General features: G+C 35.2%; 1 protein-coding gene across 2 annotated transcripts in view; it reads right to left on the bottom strand.

Moving 5' to 3' along the window:
- Positions 1 to 22,095, bottom strand: part of LOC105392563 (tensin-4) — an 86,864-nt gene that overhangs the window by 38,635 nt on the left and 26,134 nt on the right. Inside the window, exon 1 of one of the 2 annotated variants that reach the window (XM_048622921.1) lies at positions 10,160 to 10,271. The exons of the other annotated variant lie outside the window; for it this stretch is intronic. The gene's annotated coding sequence lies outside the window, so the exon portion shown is untranslated. Of the gene's footprint in view, positions 1 to 10,159; positions 10,272 to 22,095 lie in introns of those variants that run through there. 2 annotated transcript variants of the gene reach the window in all.

The following is a 22,095-nucleotide window of genomic DNA, read 5'->3' as shown; positions in this document are numbered from 1 at the left end:
GTAAATACAACGTTTTCAGACAACGCAATTGATCCATTAGAAACTACCGTGTCCACATGGGACAGCGACGAATTGCCCCACCATAATCACACTAGTTTGGTTAATCTTATCAATGATACACCTTCCTGGTTAGAGACAGCCCAACAAAATGATCCTGAAACACAAAATCTAATGGGTCTAGTTGTAGCCGGAAACCTAGATCACAACCGGTACTTTATACAAAACAATTTATTGTATTATAATATTCAACCTAACTTACCTAAATTGTACATCCCAAAAACAAGTAGATTTGAACTATTAAAACTTTTTCATGACGAAAACTGCCACATAGGATTTGATAAAACATTGTCAAAACTTAAGGAATATTTTTGGTTTCCCCGTATGTTTGCTTATGTTCACAAATACATAAAACACTGTTTAATATGTATCGAAAGAAAAGGTCATTCCGGGCCAAAACAAGGTTTTCTCCATCCGATTGAAAAAACTCCTATACCCTTTCACACAATCCATTTGGATTGTACAGGTCCGTTTAATCAGACGGAGGGATATAAATACATATTACTTATTGTAGACGGCTTTACTAAATATACCTTACTCAAACCGTTAAAAACTCTAACGGCCCAAGAATTAGTACCAATAATCCGAGATACCATCACTTTATTTGGAACCCCTTCTAAAGTTATTACCGATAAGGGTACGAATTTTAGTTCTCATCAAATAACATCCTTGTTTAGAGATTTACAAATTGAACACCACATGATTGCTACAGGTACCCCAAGGGGTAATGGTCAGGTAGAACGATACGTATCCACTGTAATAGATATGTTAAACACCTCTTGTAATGGTTCGCCAGATTGGCCGAGCAGTTTGTGGAAAGTTCAACAGACAATTAATACCACTGTCCAAAAATCTACAGGATTCAATCCTATTCGTCTGCTTATAGGTTGCAATGGTAATATACCTAGTATCCAGGCTCGTTTAGATGATGTAGTTGTTTCAGAACCTACTACCCAAGTAACATTTCATTCGAGCTTAGGTTGTAAGAAATGCCTTTAGGTTTTATAAGGGTTGTGAAAAGGTTAATGCTTTGCTATCTGGTCATATTGAGTACTTGAGAATGATTACTAAGTCCTAAAACTAATTGTTTATTAATACAACCTTGTAGCTGCTGATAAGAGTTTATATTAACGTTATTTTAACATGTATTTCAGGAGTATATAGTTCTAGGATCTTATAGTTGTCGTAGACTCCTGATTTACTTCTAGAAAAGCTAGCATTAATGCTAAAGTGAGAGCTTAAGGTTAAATTTTTAACCTTGATACAACCATAAAGTTATGGAATATTTAAATTACTTATAAGTATTTTTTAAAACCTATCTTAAACCTTTAGGTTGATAAGAGTTGTCTAGGCAAACAAATTAGGACTACTTGGTGAAAAACAAAAGCATTAAGCACTGGCTATGAGCTAAAGGCATGATTTAAGTCCTACAAGAATATTTTAAAGCTTTAGAGGCATCCTCAAAATATGTTTAATGCTTTTTAGTAATTTCCTAACGGCCGCCATATTTTTTCACTGAAATAAAAAAAAAACTTACCAAAAAGCTACATTTTAATTAATAAGGGAAAATTCAGTAGCGTTTCCTATACTATTCCAAATATATGTTTTTTTATATAGACAGTACTTTTATTTCTAATATAAATTTACACCAAACATAAAATTTTATCTATTTTTTTTAATTAAAATATCTTCAAATTTATCATTTACAAAAGGCCCGTCACTTATACAGAACTATTATCCGAAAGTATCACAATAAAGTGCTAGTCGCACAAGGTTTTCATATTTCCCGACTTCAGCCTGACTACTTACTGTATTTTGTATTAATACAACACTTACAAGTTAGCCATTTTGAGTCTTGGAAAGTGTCAGGTAATGGCGCCATTTATTATAATTATTATAAAATCTTACACAGAAACATTATAAGACCCGAGAGTCCTGGGAAGGCATTACAAATATCCATCAAATATGTTTCAAGTTATAGAAGAGTTACATCCAGAACTAATTTAGAACTTAAAAGCTGTCTTCCAAGGTTATGTTAACGTTAAATTAAGGTTGTGAAGGTTTTATTTAGGTTCTGTGTAAGTTGTTCAAAAGGTTCTGGGTTTGAGCTATAGGTTTTGCTGTAGCTCTCAGAAAGGTTCTAAAACGTGGGCCCTTTTTGCACTCAGGAGGTTAATATAAGGTTAATATAAGGTTATCGAGCCTTCTAAGTCTCACGAGTTGATTTCCATACAAAGGTTCTAGAACCTTTTCAAAACCTTTTTAAAACCAAAAATGTTACTTGGGTATTGATCTAAGAGCAGATCGAGAATTAGCATTTGAACGATTAACACGTGAATCGGAAAAATTTAAAAATCGCTTTGATAAAGTTAGAAGGGATAATAAAAACTTTGTTTTAGGAAATGTAGTATATGTGAACCAGGATCATAGGCGTCACAACAAACTAAGTCCACGATTTAAAGGTCCTTATATAATAGACGAGATACTTCCGCATGATAGGTATACTTTAAGAGGGGTAGGCAATCTTAGAAATATAACAGTGTCTAAGGATAAATTAAGGTTATGGCCAGGTGAATGGAGAGGTGAAGATTTGGCAAATTGAGCCTACAAAATTATGATGATTTATTTATGTATAAGTAATATAAGTAAATGTTTTTTTAATGTTAATGTTTATTATATGAGAAGTTCCATGAAGTAAATGTAAGCAATTATTGATTGTAACATAGGTCTACTTAATGTAAAAAGTGAGACTGTGATAGATTTAATATTAGTATAGGTTTTTATACAGATCATATATCTACTTAATGTGAGAAGTGAGATTGTGATTTATGGTTGAAATCAAATCTACTTAATGTGAGAAGTGAGATTGTGATTGATGATTGAAATCAAGTCTGCTTAATGTAAGAAGTAAGACTGTGATTTGGTGGATTATAATTAATGTACCTACTTAGTTAGTACTTCGGGGAACGAAGTACAATTCAGAATGGCCGTGTTATATATGTACTTATAGATATAATTATAATGATTAATTTTAATATAGATAAAATGTATACATTTAACAACATAGAAATAATGTATTCACACTTCGTATTGTTGGTTCGGTACAAAGTACGGAGTGGGATTTTTACTATAAAAGCGGTACGACTGGTCGTTAGATTCTCAGTCTTGGTTGAGACGTGGACGGAGACAGTCGTGCCGCTAATGCAGTGTGCTGCCAAATTATAAGATAAGTACTACTTTTGATTGTTGTTATGTTGGTTTAATAATAAATTTATAACTATATATTAATCACTGTTTTTACTTATTAAATAATTTAATTGATTTATCTATTTATTTCATTAAAATTAGTTGTTTGATTATTGTGATTTTACTATTTTCATTAATGGTTAAGTTAACTATTACACAATACAAATATCAATTTTAATTAACTGGCTTTTATTATTATACCTCATTATCTATATGATACCTGATTATCTGTGATATGATAGAAATGATCTAAATCAGGTAACACATGCAAGTGACCTCAAGAATAGGGTGAACAAGTTCCATTCGAATAAGTCCATCTTTTTTTTTCTATATCATACGGATAAAACTTTAAGTTCCGATCAAAAAAAAACAAGTCAAACATACACCAGCAAAACAAGTCCAGAATTAGCGATTTTTCAGTCTTTCATTAAAGAGATTACCTACTCCAAACAGGTGGCCAGTACGCGACGGAAGAGGGAAGGCATATTTCACTTTATTAAAAGACTCAAGCAATCCGCTCTTGAGTTAACATCAAGATGTTTTTGTTAAAAATACTGCCAGAGTTGCCAGAAAGAAGACGTTTAATCATTTTTTAGACTGTCTGGGGGGAAGTCGGAAATCACCGACACACTTGTACTAGTCATTATTAAATTTTTGTGTTAGTTATAACTATATAAGACAAAATACAAAATAACCTAACTAATAAATATTTTCTTAGCTACTTGGTTACATGTAGGTAGGTATACCGTCTTATAAAATCGATTGAATATAATAAATGAATATTGTTTCGGAAGCACGTGAATCACGATAGTATAATAATTGTACCTCTAGTTCTTTAAATTCAGTGAATCTTGACCTGCTTTATAATTTTAACATTATATCTAACCCAGTTAATTTTTGCTCTAACAATTTGTAGTTTTAAAATCAGAATTTAAACAAAATCCTTGCAGGCTCATCAGGCGAAAGGCCGTGCCCGTAAAGGCGAAAGGGCGACCCTCATTAGGCGTTTTAATTAAGACAAGGCCGAACCACGAAGTCCTAACGAGTAAGATACATGTGCTCTGCTGCCACGAAACTAAATTGATTTTTATATTGCATCATTAGTGCGCTGAAACAAAAGATCATTTTAATTTTCAGAGAGAGAATAGAGTCACATATTTTAACCAACAATAGAAAGTGTGACACGGAGGTGACCTGATTTCTTGTTTTATTGTGCAGTACTCGTAATATTCTTAATGGAAGAGAAATAAGAGCATTTACACCTTAATTTACGACTGGCGTCATTAAATTAATGGAAGTGTACGTATAATTTGTATGAAAGGAAATTTTCACGCGAACTGAAATCGAAGCTTCTTTTGCAATCTCGCTATGAAAACAAAATCTTCGTTCGGTAAAGCTGCTACATAATATATGAAAATGCATGCATCCCCCCTCAAAAGAAAACACATCTGCTTACCTGGAAAATTTTATACTCAAGATACGAGACATTTCCACGATAAGCGCACTCTACCGGTGTCTAATTGAAACTTTACGTTTACGGCCACTTCACATTTTAAGCGTGCATCGCTCGCGGTAGATGAAGGTTGAAATTGGAGTTTTCAGGTGGAGCAGCGATGTATGCGTGGCTAAGTGGAGTTTTCACTTAGCACGAGTATTTTCAGGTGGGTAATGGTGGAGACAGTTTGCATGTAAATGTTGAGACTGTATTTTGGAGGGTCCCAATTTGATAGTCGCTGCGCGGCGTGGCTCGTGTCGTGTGCATTCGTGAAATATTTCAGCGATTGTCGCGTTAAAAGGGTTATTGTTCATTCAAGTGGCACGCGCAAGATTAAAAAAGCTGAAACAGCGGGGGTTGCTCAAAATAGTAAAATACACTTTTTATGTGAATGTGACATGAAAGTGGTGCCAAGAAAGGTCATGCTGTCTGAACATAATTCATGGTTATCGGGTTTAAACATGCTATGTTATGTACCTACCTATCTATCCACAGATAAACATGATGTTTATAAAGCCAAGCCTATTTTTTACATCGTAGGTAATTGTAAGTCTCAAGGCGACAAGTGACGAAACGATGGAACATTAAGTGCCAATTTCTCTATTGTCGGTTATCTAATCGTCAGGGATTGATTTATAAATTAAACGTCATCTCCATATAAAATTTATGACAGATGTGACAAAAGTTAACCACTACTCCCTGTTTATGCTCGAACCGAGAATAGAGAAATTGGCAATTACCTAAGTATTCGCTAATATTGAATAGTTAATAGTGACGCGGTTAACATTAACCGCGTCACCCACATTCAAATAACAATAAAAATATTTATACAATAATTTACCACAAAATCTTTGTTTATTAGACCATACATCTACAAATTCCATAAACAAACCAACACCCAACAAAGCGAAATTGACAAAGCTGGCTATTACAATTTCCAACCAGACAACTTGATTAAATAATTCACTCAGGTAACTTTACACTTAAAACTTTGACTCCGCAAGTACCTGAAGCTATCATTGAGACCAATTCATCCACGATTACAACCGACAGGGAAAGTTCTAAACTTTGTCACTCTTATTACAATAATTAGATCAGCTTTCTTATCAAATGTCTCAAGTCTAATGTATTTTGACAAAGTTTCATATCCTCCCCGCCTACCCCTCCTAAGACATTACCCCTCTGATGCCCGTCCGTCTTCGTAGTTCATACAGCAAGCCTAAGTACAGTTACCAACTTATGCCATGACGCCAAATGGGTCTTTATGCCAGAGTGCTAAGACTCAAGTGAACGTAAAATATAAGCGGTCCTCAATGTACCTTTTAGTACGAAGTTACGCTCACGGGTGTCATCATAATTTGCGTTGTACTTAGCAAAAAAGTTTGCTGATGAGGATGAGTCTATCTAACTAATTAAGGAAACTTCAATTTTACGGTAATAACACTGAACTTATGCAAATTACCTCTATACTATCATGCACATCATTTTTAGCAACTTTAGCAACTGACCAGTGAAAAACTAAATATGAATTTTATTAAAATTCGAAGGTTGCACCAAGCGGAAACCGCTTATTGATTAAACAAAATATTAAATAACTGAATGCTAAAAAGTCACATTTAATAACTTTCATAACTTTAAAAAGTTACTAAAAATAATGGCTTATAATACGAAAAATCTTCTTCTAAAGTTGCAAACGCGTAGCAATCTCGTAGCCGACTCGCTACCAGTTTAAAACAAATGAAAAATTGTAACATCGAGCATAAAACCGCACTTGTTTCTCCCGCTCCTTACTGTGAAGTGTGAGTGCATCCATTAGCGAGCCCTCGGGAGCGATTGTCGACTGCGAGAGCTTTACGCTTTCTCCAAACTGGAGCAACTGTAATTGTTCCTTCGATTCTGGAATATCGCAAAAATGTGTCATAGGTTTTGATGGTCTATTTTGGAAAGAATAGGGAGTTTTCTTGATGCGCGATGCAGTTGTAGCGAACATCTATAGGTAAGCACTCTGTATTATGATAAGTATTTTTATTGTTAACTATTAGGAATAATAAAAATGTAACACACTTTCTGAACACATTTAGCAGTTTTCAGTTAGAAATGTCATGATGTTTTCATTCAATACGCTACTTTATATTATAGTTCACTTTATGAAACTGAAATCTTTATAAATAGTTAATTTATTCAAATTACTAAACTACTAGATCTACTTTTTCATGTGTGGTGATGAAATAATGTCCATGGGGGAATAAAAACGCAAAAAAATACTAAACTGGGCGGTGATAATGATATGCCTTTTGCCCTGACCAACATGTTCATCAAAACAAAAACGGTGATCCCTGAATGAGTCAATCTCTGTCCTCAACAGAGTGAGGATTCCTTGGGAGAGGTTTGTATAGCAGTAAATTGAGTGAGCCAATGTTGACGAATTCTTTCTACTGTAGTGTGGCAGATATTCAGCCTCTGTTAATAAAGACATTCGCACATCAACCGTTGCTTAACTAGCGCGCGTCCTTACACTACTACTTTAAAGGAGAATGACCATTTCTCTATGGCGCCATGACCCGCCAGAGTAGCCATTGATGAAACATATACTGATGTGTAGCCCATGACTACAGTATACCTGGTGTAAATTTTATTATTATGAGGCATGGGAAAACGAAGATATTAGATGCTAAAAAATCACGTCTTTGTACTGACTAGATGTTTCCCTCAAACTAAGTATTTTTTTAACGGATAGATTTTTTTATATATTTTTCCCTCATCTAGAACACTTTCTATCATTGAATAAAAATAGGTTTGGTTAGTGGCTGCAAAGTGGGTCAGATTTGGCCATTCTCATTTAATATTATGAAACGTATGTAATGTAAGTATGTAGTATTTTCCTGCTGCATTCCAAATATTCCCATACAGCTACTATCTAAAATGAATGTCGGAAGTATTCGCGCAAACACTTGAGCGCGATTAACTGAACGATTTCCAATCGGCTCCAAAACGAGGTAAAATTCAACATTTAACTTAAAATCGATTTTATATCGGTGGATATAGAGGTGAAAATTGTAGGATAGTTAGTGTATGAAGATGACAGTAGGATTGTAGAATTTTGCTCCTGATTATTAAGTATTTGTATTTGCCGTTCAAAGCAAATATGCATTGGAATTGTTGAAAATTTTATGCAAGTGCATACACGTTATAAGTTCCGATTAGAGCATACTCTTTACCATAAAATATTATTTTCATATTATTCTAGGTACATCACTTACTCTTGCGACTACATACCACTACTATTACTTGTAAAGTAATGAGGAATAAAATGCGCGTTAAAAGTTTCTTAAAAAATATTCAGAAATCTTAAATTACACTTCTGCTGACCTAACCTAACTCTTGGCAAGTCCTGAAGGTAATGGGTACAAAAACTGGGGTCTCATTACGGGTCCTTATCTCGATGAGATGATCCTTCTCACGGCTTCCCATTTGGTTTGATGTCAGCACTTTGAAGTGAACTAGTCTACTACAGTCTTGTATGGAGAACGACCGGATAACATAGTTATGTAAAAAAATTAGAAAAGTATTTTTCCCGTTTGAATTTTGATTTTTTTTACATAGTTAGGTAAGTACGTTGGTGGAACAATAAATAAATAAGTACTTGAAAAATGGTCGGAAGATGTATTTTTTTTTATTCTGCTGGTTTTAGTAGTACCTATTTTGGTTGTATGCATTTATTATCATGCCTACTAACATTAGCCGTAATCAGTACTTGACTGAGGCCATAATATTAAACACTTTTTCAATTTCAAAAACAAACTTCACTAATTGCCATAAAGTATGTATATGTATTTATTATTTTTACATGATTAACGGATGCTGAATTTATTTTTCGACAAAGTAACTACAACTATATTTATGTAGTTGTAGATGACCATTAACATTATCATAAAGCACTGCCAAAGTGCAGTAATTCAACTCAGTCTGCCCAGTCTTGTATTACAGGCATCATTATTTATCTATAAAGGCTAGTTGAAACTAAATACCACATTCGCATGCATTGCAGTATTGGAATATACATATATCTTACTTCATGAACTAAGTTTTGTCATAGTTCGGTTTACCCTCATGAGATTCTTAGTCGAGCAATGAGGATAAATTAGATATTATATAGGTACATACATAGGTATAATATCACCGAATTTTCGTAGCCCACTGACCGGATTTAGTCCACATGTACACAAATTTAAATTATAAGTACTTATACCTACTTGCAGCACTAATTTTCATAAAGCAAACTCTAACAACTTTAAATATACATACGTTGTAAATAAACGTGTATAAATCCTTATGGTGTACGCACACATTCAATAATGCACCCAATTCAAGCCGGTACTACGCCTAATAAAAGTATTATGGCTCAGGGGGCCTAAAGGAACTTGTTTTATAGAAATGTGTTTTTGGTAACTTTTTTTTGTACAATGGGAAAAGTTTCAGAATTACAGACTTCACAATCCACACCAAACATAAATCAGAACCAAAGCATTCAACCTTACCGCTTACAAAATAAAGGTGACTCCTAAATTGGTCGTTTATCTATACGCCAGTTGTAGAGATTTATGCGCATAAGACAAAAGTTTGTAGCAGAGACATGCTTTATGAGCCGAAGACACGGCACTTTTATTTTCGTTTTATGTTTTTCCAACCTCTTTCTTTTATTTTATTCAGGGGCTCGGTCGAATTGTCACAGCAAGAAAAATACATTTGATTAAATTTAAATTGGCTTTCCTCCAAGGACCTTTGCCTGTGACTTTTTATTATTCTGAGCCTTTTCTCCGTACTGCCGAAGTTACCGTCCTAGTGGGGCGGAAGGTAAATCCAGTGAACTAACTTTACAAAAGTATTGTACTGCTCTACCTACCAACCCACATAGCAAACCACTACTTTCTTGCTTAGATAATATATTTTTGTAGAGTATTACCCCCTACTTCTTAGAAAAGTTATATAATGTTTTAGCTATTTAACTGTCTCATCCCTTTCTGTGAAAGAGTTAATTAAATTTTCTTTGACAGAGAGGTTCAATAGCTAAAACGTTCTCTTTTCTATTAATAAGGGGGTTAGACTACAGGGATTTGCAATCTGTTAAATTCAAATAATTAGGTATGTTATGTAAAATTTCTTCACAGTGCATACTAATATCAATAAAAAATTATATAATACAGGGTGTTGCAAAAAGGGTATAAGCCGAAACCTACATGTGCAGCATGGTATATCTAAGACCGAAACTAAAATCAGAATTTCAAAATACGCGAAAAAAACATTTTGCAACAACATGTAATTATTTTATCAGAAAAAAAATTAACCCATTAAAGCGCTTACCCCAACTTCGTTCGCCGCACTTTTGAATAAACTTTATCTTCGACAAACTAGTCCGAGAAGCAGTACACGTAAGAAAGTAAGATGAAACCGAAACGTGCTGACGAAGCGGCGGACGCGGCGTGACTGAAGTCTCCCTGTCCTGTATATTGTGACGGAAAAGTCGCGCACCCTAGCACAGGGGTTGACGAGTTGATAGTGTGATTAGTGTGTATGTCTGTTTATTTTATTTTTATTATTATAAATTCTTTATTGCATATTTTTAAAAAAATGTAGAAAGGCAACCTTAATGCTACTATAGGCATTCTCTACCAGTTAACCTTTGGTGATGTTGAAAAAGTGATTGGTACTGCTTACGATAGAAGATGGTCTACATTGAGTTCTATCTGAATCTATTTTGTGGGTGCATTTTTGGGTTATCGCCGGGTAGGTGGTCAACCAGGTTGCAGGTTCAGTCCCAGTGGATCCTAATTTGTGTATTACACTAATGGGTACCTTTTTTCTAGAACAAACGTTGTTCAACATGACCCCACGAGTCACCGCCTTTCGGCGTATAATTTTTATGATAACTGTCCTGTCCGGATCCCCCGGCTTGTTTTTTTTTTATTTGATGGCTGATGTCTTTAGTATCGGTACAGATTTACGGGGATTTTTATTTATTTTGATCAGTGTCAACCCTCTCTACTAGGGTGTGTAGGATTTCATGGGTCATAGATTGTTGATGTGTATCGTACCATCGTTTCCACTCAATCAACACGCAATTTTATAGGTTTACTATAAGATTACAAAAAAATATACGATCGATGATCTGATGCGGTGACTCGTTTTGTATACTACCTACCTACTTATTTACTGTCTAACAATGAAAAAATTTTACTGACTAACAAAAAATATACACCAAAGTAATCGAATAACCAACTTAATAGATCACATCCTGCGATTGCATCTCCACGACCAACGTCGTCGTGAGTGGAAACTAAGGACAAACGCACGCATCTATCATAGCAACCCCTTATCTCCTCTTGTGTACAAAAACCAGACGTTTCGCTATAAACTCGCATTAATCACGCGACCGCAACATTGGACACTTCGCGATGTGTCCGGAATTTTTATATCCTTTGATCCGTTGTTGTTTTTCAGTATGAAATAATAATAAAAACATGTATTTTATCGTGCGCATATTTTTCTGCATATCAGCAATTTACGCATTTCAATCACTATGTAATTACGAGTATCATGCTTTATACGATACGATCACAGTTTTATTCAAAAAAGCTTGTCGTATAAATTAAAGGAAACATCTTCCCACAAGATGGCCATATCTTTTCGCGGCTATGGTGTTATTTTAATTAAAAGGCCTGCATTGATTGCGCCACACTGAATAATGCATACGGTACGCTCAAAGTGAATATTTTGTTATTTATATGTTAACGAGACCAGGTTATTAGGACCCGGCAACGCGGGTTAGGAAGCTAAATTAAACGTGGAAATTTATGAAAATCATCATTCATGTTTCAGATGCTGTGTGTGTGTGACCTGAAAACGGCAAAACAATTTAGATATCTTAAAGAACATTGCTACAATGAAATAGAAAAAATAATCATGGCCACATACAGCAAGTACAGCAGAATGTGTTGTAATCTCTTTATATTCCTCGTTAGTGGATAGTGGGAATTTCATTTTGATTAGTACCTCATAACAGACGGCAACAGTCTTACAAAAACTCAAAGAAAAACAAATAGCACCTTTAATACTTCCCGAATGAAAACATCTTCAATCGACGGCAAAGTCCGTAGTACACTCGAGTACATAATTTCATAAGCGACCCGTCCCGGCTCTCTGGGCTGTGTTTGCGAACACTGAAGTGTGCTCCAGACTGGAGGAAACTGTAAATAACTTGCAGACGAGCGCCTTTTCCATGCGACAGTACCGACGCTTGAAGGACGCTGAGAGGGTTTTTAAGTAAATATGACTGAAAAATTGTCTACGTTATGATTTCGTGCATGCATTTGAAATAACAATGAAATTCGGTTCGTTTAAGTGGTCCGTTTTAAATTGATATATTGTGTAAAAAATTATACGGTTTGAAAGGAACCTGGGTCTTATATTATGTACCCAGTATTTAATTATGTGTAAAAATAATTTAAAAATGAGCTACATAGAACCAATGATGAAAAACTGAGTCACACGCTTTTTACTGTATCAATTTTACAACAACCTGTATTTATATTATGATCTCCAGTACTAAAATTCATCCATATAATATTTGCACCTACATAGCCACATACATATACAGACGCATATACAGGTGCACTTTGATAATACTTATATCTTTTCTTACTAATGAAGCAACAGCAAGATTTTACTTATCTATAAATGTTTTTTTTTTCTGGTAATATATATAATGAATGATAATAATATACATAGAACACAATAAATATAATAGTTTATCTTTGATTCGAACACAGTTATTTTTCTGCTTTTATAAATGAATGGTATTGAATATTGTTTGTACCAATACCACCAGTACCAATACACACACACTATATTACTATACAACATTAATCGTTTCTTGATGCATGATCTCCACTCTAATTAAAAAGTAAAAACCCAGTAGCTTTTAAGTTTAGTTAAGTTTAATTAAGATTAGTTAAGTATTAGGGGCAGTCTGAAAACCAGCGTTGTGTTGTTGTTACACAACTCGCAACATGTCTGAGACTGTTCCTTTTGTCACTATATGCCTAGATTACTAATTAGTTAAGTAACCTAATTTAATTTTGTATTATTGTATTTCGGTGTGCATTTAGTGGCAATAAATACCTTTTGAATTTGAATTTGAATTTAACCCTTTATTTCATTAACCCGGAATGATTCATGAATACTACAACAGCTTGAAGCTAGTTTTAATAAAGCTAGTTTCCCAGACACTGTGTAGTCGGTAAACTAATATCGGCGATATTGTGCATGCCGCTACCGGGGCGGGCGCTGCATACAATAGGCCTGGCGAAGTTGACCGACACTGCATTGGACAGTGGTCAGTGGTCAGTGAGTATATAATTGCCGCTTTAGAGGATATTCTGTTTGGGTAGTGGTAGTCTATATGAAACTATATATATAGGTAGAATATACAATACAATTTCAAGATTAATTACAACTTTCAACCTAGGTACTAGTATATGATATTGTTATACTATACTGTATAATACAGGTGCTTTTGGTTCGGTTCACCTTCTCGGAAAATCTGAGGAAAGACATATGTACTCGAAATGAGACCATGATTTTGTGAAGTCAGTCAAGGCAGCGCTTGAAGTATAAGGTAGTATAACGTAAAAATTAAATTTACCTACAGCTGGTGTTAAAAACTACAACTCGCTACCTACTGCAGGCCGTAAAACTTCTGAAAACTTAAAATTATCACGCTAACTTGGAAAAAAAACAATGGCCGATTAAACCTCTTGAAAACTTACAGAGAAAGTTTTCTCATAAAAATGTAGTTCTTTCAAGAACATTAAATTATAAGAGCTGCCTGCTGGGTGTAATTTAATAAAAAAACTGTGATTTATGTGAACCTATGTGAACTTTTTTTAACTATAATTTTAATGATTTTTAGCCAAAATTGTTTTCTTCTTCTTAGATATCATGCCGGTGACAAGCACTAGATGGGGTTTGTCACCATAATGAAATTCGAAATACAAAATACAAAAATAATAATTTCCTATGTTTTTATTTAAGTACCTACCTAAATGAATAAATGAAATCAGTGATGTGTTTGGGCTAGCTCGGGCCTTCAGAAAGTCAGTGGTCAGACATCACGTTCGCTCCATGAAGCTGAGTTGAGATGTTCAAGGGCCTCATTATGCGAACTAAATTCATTTAGACTCAAACTCTGCGGACCCGAGAGAGCTGTAAATGAGCACTGCCTTCATTTGGGCTACGATATACAACGTATACAATGTGTTATGTTATGTTTTACTTTATAGTACGACAGATAAGTGATGAGGTTATATTTAAACTTACCTACGACGTCTACTTCAGCTGATGATAACGATGCTGGATATTAATATGTTTGTTAAACAATAGACGAATAAGATGAAGTGTCGGTGCAAAAGAATTAGATCAGCCATTCAGGTGAGCCCGATTACATAGTTTTCAGTCGCTGACTGCCCAAAGTGCACTAGCCGTATCCTACATAGGCGGTTGTAAAAATAAATTAATTAAGTAAATTAATAAAAAAATATATATCTTAAGGTTCGCAGGCAATCAACTAACATTACTGATAACAATCGCGGTAGGCCGTAGACATCTGGTGCGGACGCGGCGGCGGTAATCTCGGATCGATCGCACTCCAATAGGCCTCCACCGGGGTCTGAGCCTCCGCCAGCCTCCAGACGCTATTGTTGTAGCAGAGTGGATTGAAACCATTCGACCGAGGCTTGCAGACGAAGATCGGGATTCATTGCGATTTATTTATAGACTGTATAAATATTATATTACAAAATGAAAACACAGTAAAAGCATACAGGGTTATGTTAGGGCATATTATTGCCAAAAAGCCATTTCTTTGTTGGTGGTCAGAAGAGTCACATTATTAGCTATGTGATAAAAGGTATATAGCTTCAAGCGCTTTCTATGTATAGTATTGTAATGTTTTGAGATCGCATAAGAAAATAATATATCTACCTACTTGTAAATAAGCACTCATATATTGTACTATTTACAAACACATCACAAGTAGTCACGACCCATTACATTATACTATTAGGTAGGTCACGTGACTTTTTAGTAAGTACTCATCATAGTAAAACGTTTTTCAGTATAAGAGTATTTTTTTCACGACTCTACAAAATTCTTAGAATAAAAGTTTTTAAAAAGTTTAGAATGACGAGCTGAGTCACTCCCTTTCAGCTTACGATAAAAATATTTGTAACCAAACAAATCCAAAGAGTGCAATTTAATTTGCAATACTATCCATCCATAAAAAATATAACCCTCCAAATCCCAAGATCGTACAGGGACGTTTACTCAAAACCCTTATTATGCGTGAAAAAATCAAGGTTAAAAAGGCTAACGCAATTATGAACCAAAGTAATTAACATAGCCGCGACTAATTTTCAAACTTAAAGGTCCATAACTTAAGCAATATCGTTACCAAGTTACTTTAATGCCCATACTTGAGACTAGGCTATAAACAAGTGATCTAACTTTGTTCATAAACATTAAACTTGACCCCTGACAACTAAACGGTATGCAACAAAAAATATTTACCGCAGCATCTTAAAAAAATAATACTGCATGCTTAATTCAATTCAATCTTGTTTGTGGCTATATGTCGTGTGTGACTAACACAACAAATCCGGCCAATTACGATAGTGTTGAGATACACACAATGTTTTTAACTGTCTTTACGGTGGTGATTTAGAGATATTTACAAGATTAATACCTGAAACAGACGTACACAATTTATACAAGGACATCACAAATATAGGGTTAGTAAAATTTTAGTATATATAGTGAACACAAACAAATTTATAGTTTAATATTGATATCGATTCTGAAGGCAGAAATTTTAAATTTAGCGATGTCAAAACCTTAATTTCTTTGTTTAAAATTCGACTCTATGATTGTTTCCGTAAATGTCATTTTATGCTAGCAATTTTTTTAGTTTGACAGCGTTAAAATTAGAATTTCTGCCTTCAGAATCAACATCATTGTTAGTTTTGAGGAATTTGTACAGGATGTTAGCGATTACTGCATGCTAATTGGTATTCTGTCACATACACTTGTCTCAAAATTAAATTATTTTTTGCAAATTTTAAGGCGTAGTGTAGCGGGCAATGGCAAGTAATAATAATAATAAAGCTATAAGTGGTGTTAATATCCGTCCATGACTATAATAATATTTAGTTTAGATTTATGATGTGTGGACAAGCGATGGACATTAATTGAACATTAAGTACCCACAAAGTTACACACACGTACAGTGCCACAAACTTATCTGTTCCAGTGACAGCTCACATAAATGTGTAATATTTCTTAATCCTATAAAATTTTAAGTTTGCTCGTATTGTTAATTCGCTCTTGCGGTGTTAATAAACCCATCTAATGTTTTACAATATACAATTCATTAGTAATTAATGACATATGGGTCAATTTAGTTCGCTCTCACCGGAACAGATAAGTTTGTGGCACTAAAGTATATTGACACATCTACCTTATAAGGGCTGATTTCTCTATGGTCAGATAGGGGCTATCTGAGGAATAATTCTGATGCTGTCGCGTCTGAATGTTTGTATTTGACAGTGACAGCAACAAATTTATTCCTCTGCTAACGTTTATCTGACCATAGAAAAATCAGCCCTAAATAAATCTATGTTTACTTTTTGACAATAATTTCATATTTTTTTGGTTTATAAACTGTACAGTATATTTATCTTATATCTATCGTATATCTATCTTAAATTTAATATGGTATTACTATAACTTAGATTTTATAACTCAACATATTTCTACATAGTTTCAAATAATGTTTATTGCATATGTAACGAGCCACAATGGTTCAGATCCTAAAGACGTTAACTGAATGAATCGACTTGAGAGAGTTTTACGTAACTTTCGTACGAATTAGAGCTCTATGGTTTGATCTTATTATTCAGATATTATCGAGTATCGATAAAGTTTATTACAACCAAAAAATAAAACCAGACCACCAGAAAATATACAGTACCTATGTAATGTAATGCATGATAACATACTGCTAACTTAGCTGTTGAAAGATTTGTCATCATCATCAGCATATGTGAACCCACTACAGGGGGGTATACATCTATACATCTCTTCCATGTTACGCCAAGTCCGATGGCCATGTGAACGGCCTCTACAGTTTGGACTGAAAGATTGAGTAATAATAATAATTAGGATTTTTTATTTATAGTGGACCTATCACCAAGCATCATGTAACTTGGATTCTATCGATATAGTATCCTACAGTGCACCTCTAAGCCCAATAGTGAATAAGCGATCCCGAGGGCACACTCAGCGCGAGCTCACTCAAACCGCATCACGTGATTTCACGTCCGACGCCATTTATATACGTACCTTAGTATACTCTCTTTTGAAAACTTCTTTCTTTTTGTTTTAGAAATAAATTCTTTGGGTTAGATTTTGTAAGGTAAAATACCACTGTGCAAAATTCGCGATCTGTAATTGATTCACTAACTTTTCGCTGTAATTTTTTTTAGACTACATTCCATTGGTCGTGAGCCGTGTTACCGTTTTCAAATGAATACAATTCACTAAGGTAAAGGTACACACTTGGATTAACGATATCGTTAATGTAAGGGTACACAACACAGCAAAACAAAGACTTTTATTAGACATTTAAAACATCAGTGTAGCGCGCGGCTTTAGGGGCTAGAACAATAGTTATTGCTATTACATAAGTGACGGCTGTTTTACAGTATACCTACTATGGTAGACATACATACATAGAGGTGCAAATATTCTGTGTGTCCGTCTGGTGGCAACAACGGAGAGCTCTCCAGATTAATCTCGAAGTCGCCCCGAGCCAGCCATTCCCGTCTGAGAGTACTATGTATTTACGAGTATTTATCAGTATAAAAGTATGAGAAGCTAAAATTTTTTGATATCCTCTGAATTGCACATTTTTTTCAACTAGACGTTAAATTATTAATTATTCAAGAAAAAAATATTTTACAGATGAGAACCTACACTCTACTCCGCAATCAAAAATCAAGTCAATTAAAAAGTTCACATCCAAAAAAAATATGTTGTTGGGACATAAATTTTATTTACTAAACATACATAAGTATTGGAAGGTACCTTATCTACTTATACTAAACTACCTACTATATATTTTAATAAATTAAATAAGTATGTTAAATATGTTGTTTAATTTTCTAGGGGAAAATTAATCAATTAAGTAGACCAGAATATCATGAGGTATTTTTTTGGAACATTTAAACCCTGTTATCCTGTATTATTGTAAGTAGGTAGGTATAATATACTTATGAGGTTTATAATATAAAGGGAGGACACAATGCTATAAGCATCTTCTACCATACAGCCTACTACAGGAAATTTATGTGACTAGGTGCCCCATTTCATTTTCATTTCAATGAATACTTACTATAAAGAGCCTGTGCAGTCAAAGCTTTAGGCACTCGTGAATGATACTCGTACAGATTTTCTTAAAATCTAGACTTGAGGAAGTAAGTACCGTAAAGGAACGCACCGCCAGTGAGGGTAGACATAGAGAGGGGCCTAAGAGTGGAGGGGGTCTAAAAGGAATAAAAATCTGGGAACACACAAAAGTGGGGTTTTTAATACTGACTGCGCAACCCCAGTCGGTTTTTGTATTGTCCCTGTCGTTTGGCCGTGTTCCCTTTTGGCCTTATACTTTGACTATTATGTAGTTATTCCTGTTAATAATAAACCTGTATAAAACGTAACAGATTTATGTATATTATGTAAGTATATATTTTATTATTCACTGTTAAGGATGCTTCTCTGCAGTTTTTATTTATTTTAATAACCTCCTCTCAATCAGCATCGACTTTCTTTGATGTACAAAATGTTAATTTACCTAATTTAAAAATACGATCATCCTACTTTTCACGTTGATATGCCTTATATAGCTACGATATCATAATTATGATTACGATTATTAGTTATTTATTTAGTAAAAATAACCTAGCGGGACAACTTTGTGAGTACCAGCGCGACCTGCCACTATCGTTAGTAAGGGGAGTTGGATTAATACAGTATTTGTGGCCGGAGTATGAATGTTAGCTTTGTTGGTGAAATTTTACGCGTTGTGAACAGTCTAGTGCTCTAGGTATATGTACTTAGTACTTAGTGTTTGCGCACAGTATCCGGTCTAGGGTAATAAATCTTATAGCTTTCCTTTTTATTGCAATTGAAGTGAAGCTACAAAGTACGTGGAGTTTGTTTACTTTAGAGTTATGTATATATTTATAAAGGTCTAGGTGGATCCTTTTAATTATATTAGAAACTTATTATAATTTATATATATATAGGTAGTCGAAAGCTATAAATGTTTGCGTCTTCTCACATACAAAGTGTCGCCTCTAGCGGAAACTACCTTGCAACTTATGACCAATAATGTATGCAGGTGGCAGAAGAAAACGTATGTTTTTTCATTTTCGTAAATTGCGAAATGAGTAATAGCGGCTCTGCCGGATTATAAAAAAACCGGGTCTACAAGTCACCTTACCTACATAAGTAGGTATATAGATGAAATGAAGCTCTTTCACAAGTCACAAACGCATAACAAATTCTCAAACGTCCTCACAAATTTATGTGACGAGTCGGTGAGTTTTTCAACTAATTTGAAAGCTTTTTAGAGTCGTTGCTAAAATGTCAGTGAAACAAAAGACTCGTCAAAAACGTGAGCTCACAGCATTCGCGAGATGACCTATTTCCTATAGTTCTCTACAAAGAACACTGAACATAGTGGGTCAAGAAGCCTAGTTAAAACTTAGTTGTCATCTTCACTACACAAAATAATGCATAAGTATCTTGTCAGCTTGCATCCATTGCCCAAAAGTTACATAAGCATACATAGGTACCTTTCGGCTTAGTATAACTGTTGCAATACCATGTATGTGCATTAATTCAAAATCTACAAAGCAAACCAATTTTAAGGATTTCACTATTACAATTATTCTAATGCCACATTATTACTTGTATCCCGGAATTACCACAGGGAAACCTTACGACTAATGCGAAGATAACATTAAAAAGCTATAGTTAGCTAAGTACATAAGATGAGAATCGAAAGGCGCCCGTTGTAGGTAGAGCTAGAGTCAAGTGAAACGTGCTTTAGCCCCATTTAGCCAACCTTGGGTCGACGCGTTGTCTAGATTTATGCCCGTGCCCCATTTAGCAACTGTGACAGAGGTGAGGTCGCGCCAGGGGGGTCACTCTATACTGACGAAAAACTAACCAACGATAGCTGTTGTGCAATCGGCACGTTTTACGAGATAGAGTCGCGATTAGTGTACCGCTCCGAAACTTAGTTTTTCGTCATATAGAGGGACCCCAAGAACACAGGCAGGAGGTAGATGTGCTTAGTGGACGTAGGCCACTGCCCTACGCAGCAGAACGGTAACCCAAGTGAAATTTACCGAGCAATGCTGACAGAATAAAATAATAATTAAAAAAATTAAAAAACCGACTTCAAAAAACCTCTAAAATGTAAGAAATAATTTAAGGTTTACACAAATTCTACTCGTATGAGACAGTACAAATATACCTAAGCAGGAACTGTTCTTTTTTGATGTTGGTGCGGTGACAAAGTAATCTGAAGAAATATGGCACCAACTTCAAAAACAGCCGCTCAACAAATACGGGAAGCCGCTGGATGCAGATGGCGGGTGACCGTTTGGGGTGGCGATCGTTAGGAGAGGCCTATGTCCAACAGTGGACTACGGAAGGCTGAGAGAGAGAACTTCAAAAAAGAACAGTTCCTGCTTAGGTATATTTGTACTGTCTCATACGAGTAGAATTTGTGTAAACCTTAAATTATCTCTTACATTTTAGTGGTTTTTTGAAGTCGGTTTTTTAATTTTTTTAATTATTATTTTATTTAATAGTTTTTAGTTTATTTGTAATAATTTTCAATCAAAAGTAAGGTGCAAATGATACCAAAAAGTCCTACTGTTCAATACGAATCATTCAAGCCTAAACACGAAGTAGTTGCTATATACCGTTGAGGAGTTCCCCTGACTGCCTTCCGTTTCCATCATCAGATCAGCTCAAGGTCACCATCATATTTTTTTGTTATAAGAACTATATTTACGTTCTTAATTTCATTAGAATCGGTTAATATGTGCCCAAAATGGAAATTCATACCCTGTTTTTACCCCTTTACCCACCCTTGGGGGTGAGATAAAATTCTGAAAAAAAAATGGGACCACCTGGGAGCTCAACCCAATACAACAAAAAAGAATTTTCAAAATCGGTTCATAAACGGCGGAGTAATCGGTTGTTGTTGTTGCAGTCCTATGGCACCCCAGAGGTGCATAGGGTCTCCACTAACGTCCGCCACTTCCGCCTATCTTCGGCTGTACTTTTGGCCTCACTCCAGCTTAGTCCAGCGGCTCGCAGCTCGTTTTCGACGCTTCGGCGCCATGTTTGGACAGGGCGTCCCCGGGAGCGCTTCCCATTTGATGGCCTCCAGTCAAAGGCTATAGTTGCGGCATTCGTAGCTCCTCTCCGTGTGCCCAATCCATCTCCACTTTCGCTTCGCAATTTCCTTGCCGATGGGAGATTGTCGGCACAGCTTCCACAGATCTTCGTTACGTATTGTCTTCGGCCAGAAAACGCGTAGGATCGACCTGAGGGACTTATTGACGAACACTTGCAGTTTGTTCGTCAGCCCTTTCGTCACTCTCCACGTTTCGCAACCAAAGAGCAATACGGACTTCACGATGGAGTCGAAGAGGGAGATTTTTATCCGCCTTGTGAGCACATTCGAGTCCCAAACAGGTTTGAGCTGGGCAAACGCAGCCTTCGCCTTCTTGATCCTGCTCTCTATATCCTCATCTGCTCCTCCCTGGAGTAATCGGTGAACATACATAAAAAAAATATAAAAAAAAAAGATCCCGACGAATTGAGAACCTCCTCCTTTTTTTGAAGTCGGTTAAAAAGGTAACTAAATAGGTAGCATCTATTCAATTTAAAACAGATTCATTATCATCATCATTCATTAGTACATAATACTATTTTTTTCAGAAGCAACTGAAAAGAACACCATTTTATTACTTTTAGAATTTCGGAATTATGATAGCCATAGCATGGTTCAAGAGGAGAAAAGATCTCGGTCCGAGGTCACCTACTCGTGACCTTTTCTTTAGGCCAAGTAGCCTCTGGCTATTGATCAAAAGCGCTGTGAAAAG

Source organism: Plutella xylostella, chromosome 9 (genome assembly GCF_932276165.1).
Source record: "Plutella xylostella chromosome 9, ilPluXylo3.1, whole genome shotgun sequence".
Lineage (NCBI taxonomy): Eukaryota > Metazoa > Arthropoda > Insecta > Lepidoptera > Plutellidae > Plutella > Plutella xylostella.
Note: the sequence above shows the minus strand (reverse complement) of the source record. Positions and strands in the feature narration are given on the sequence as shown.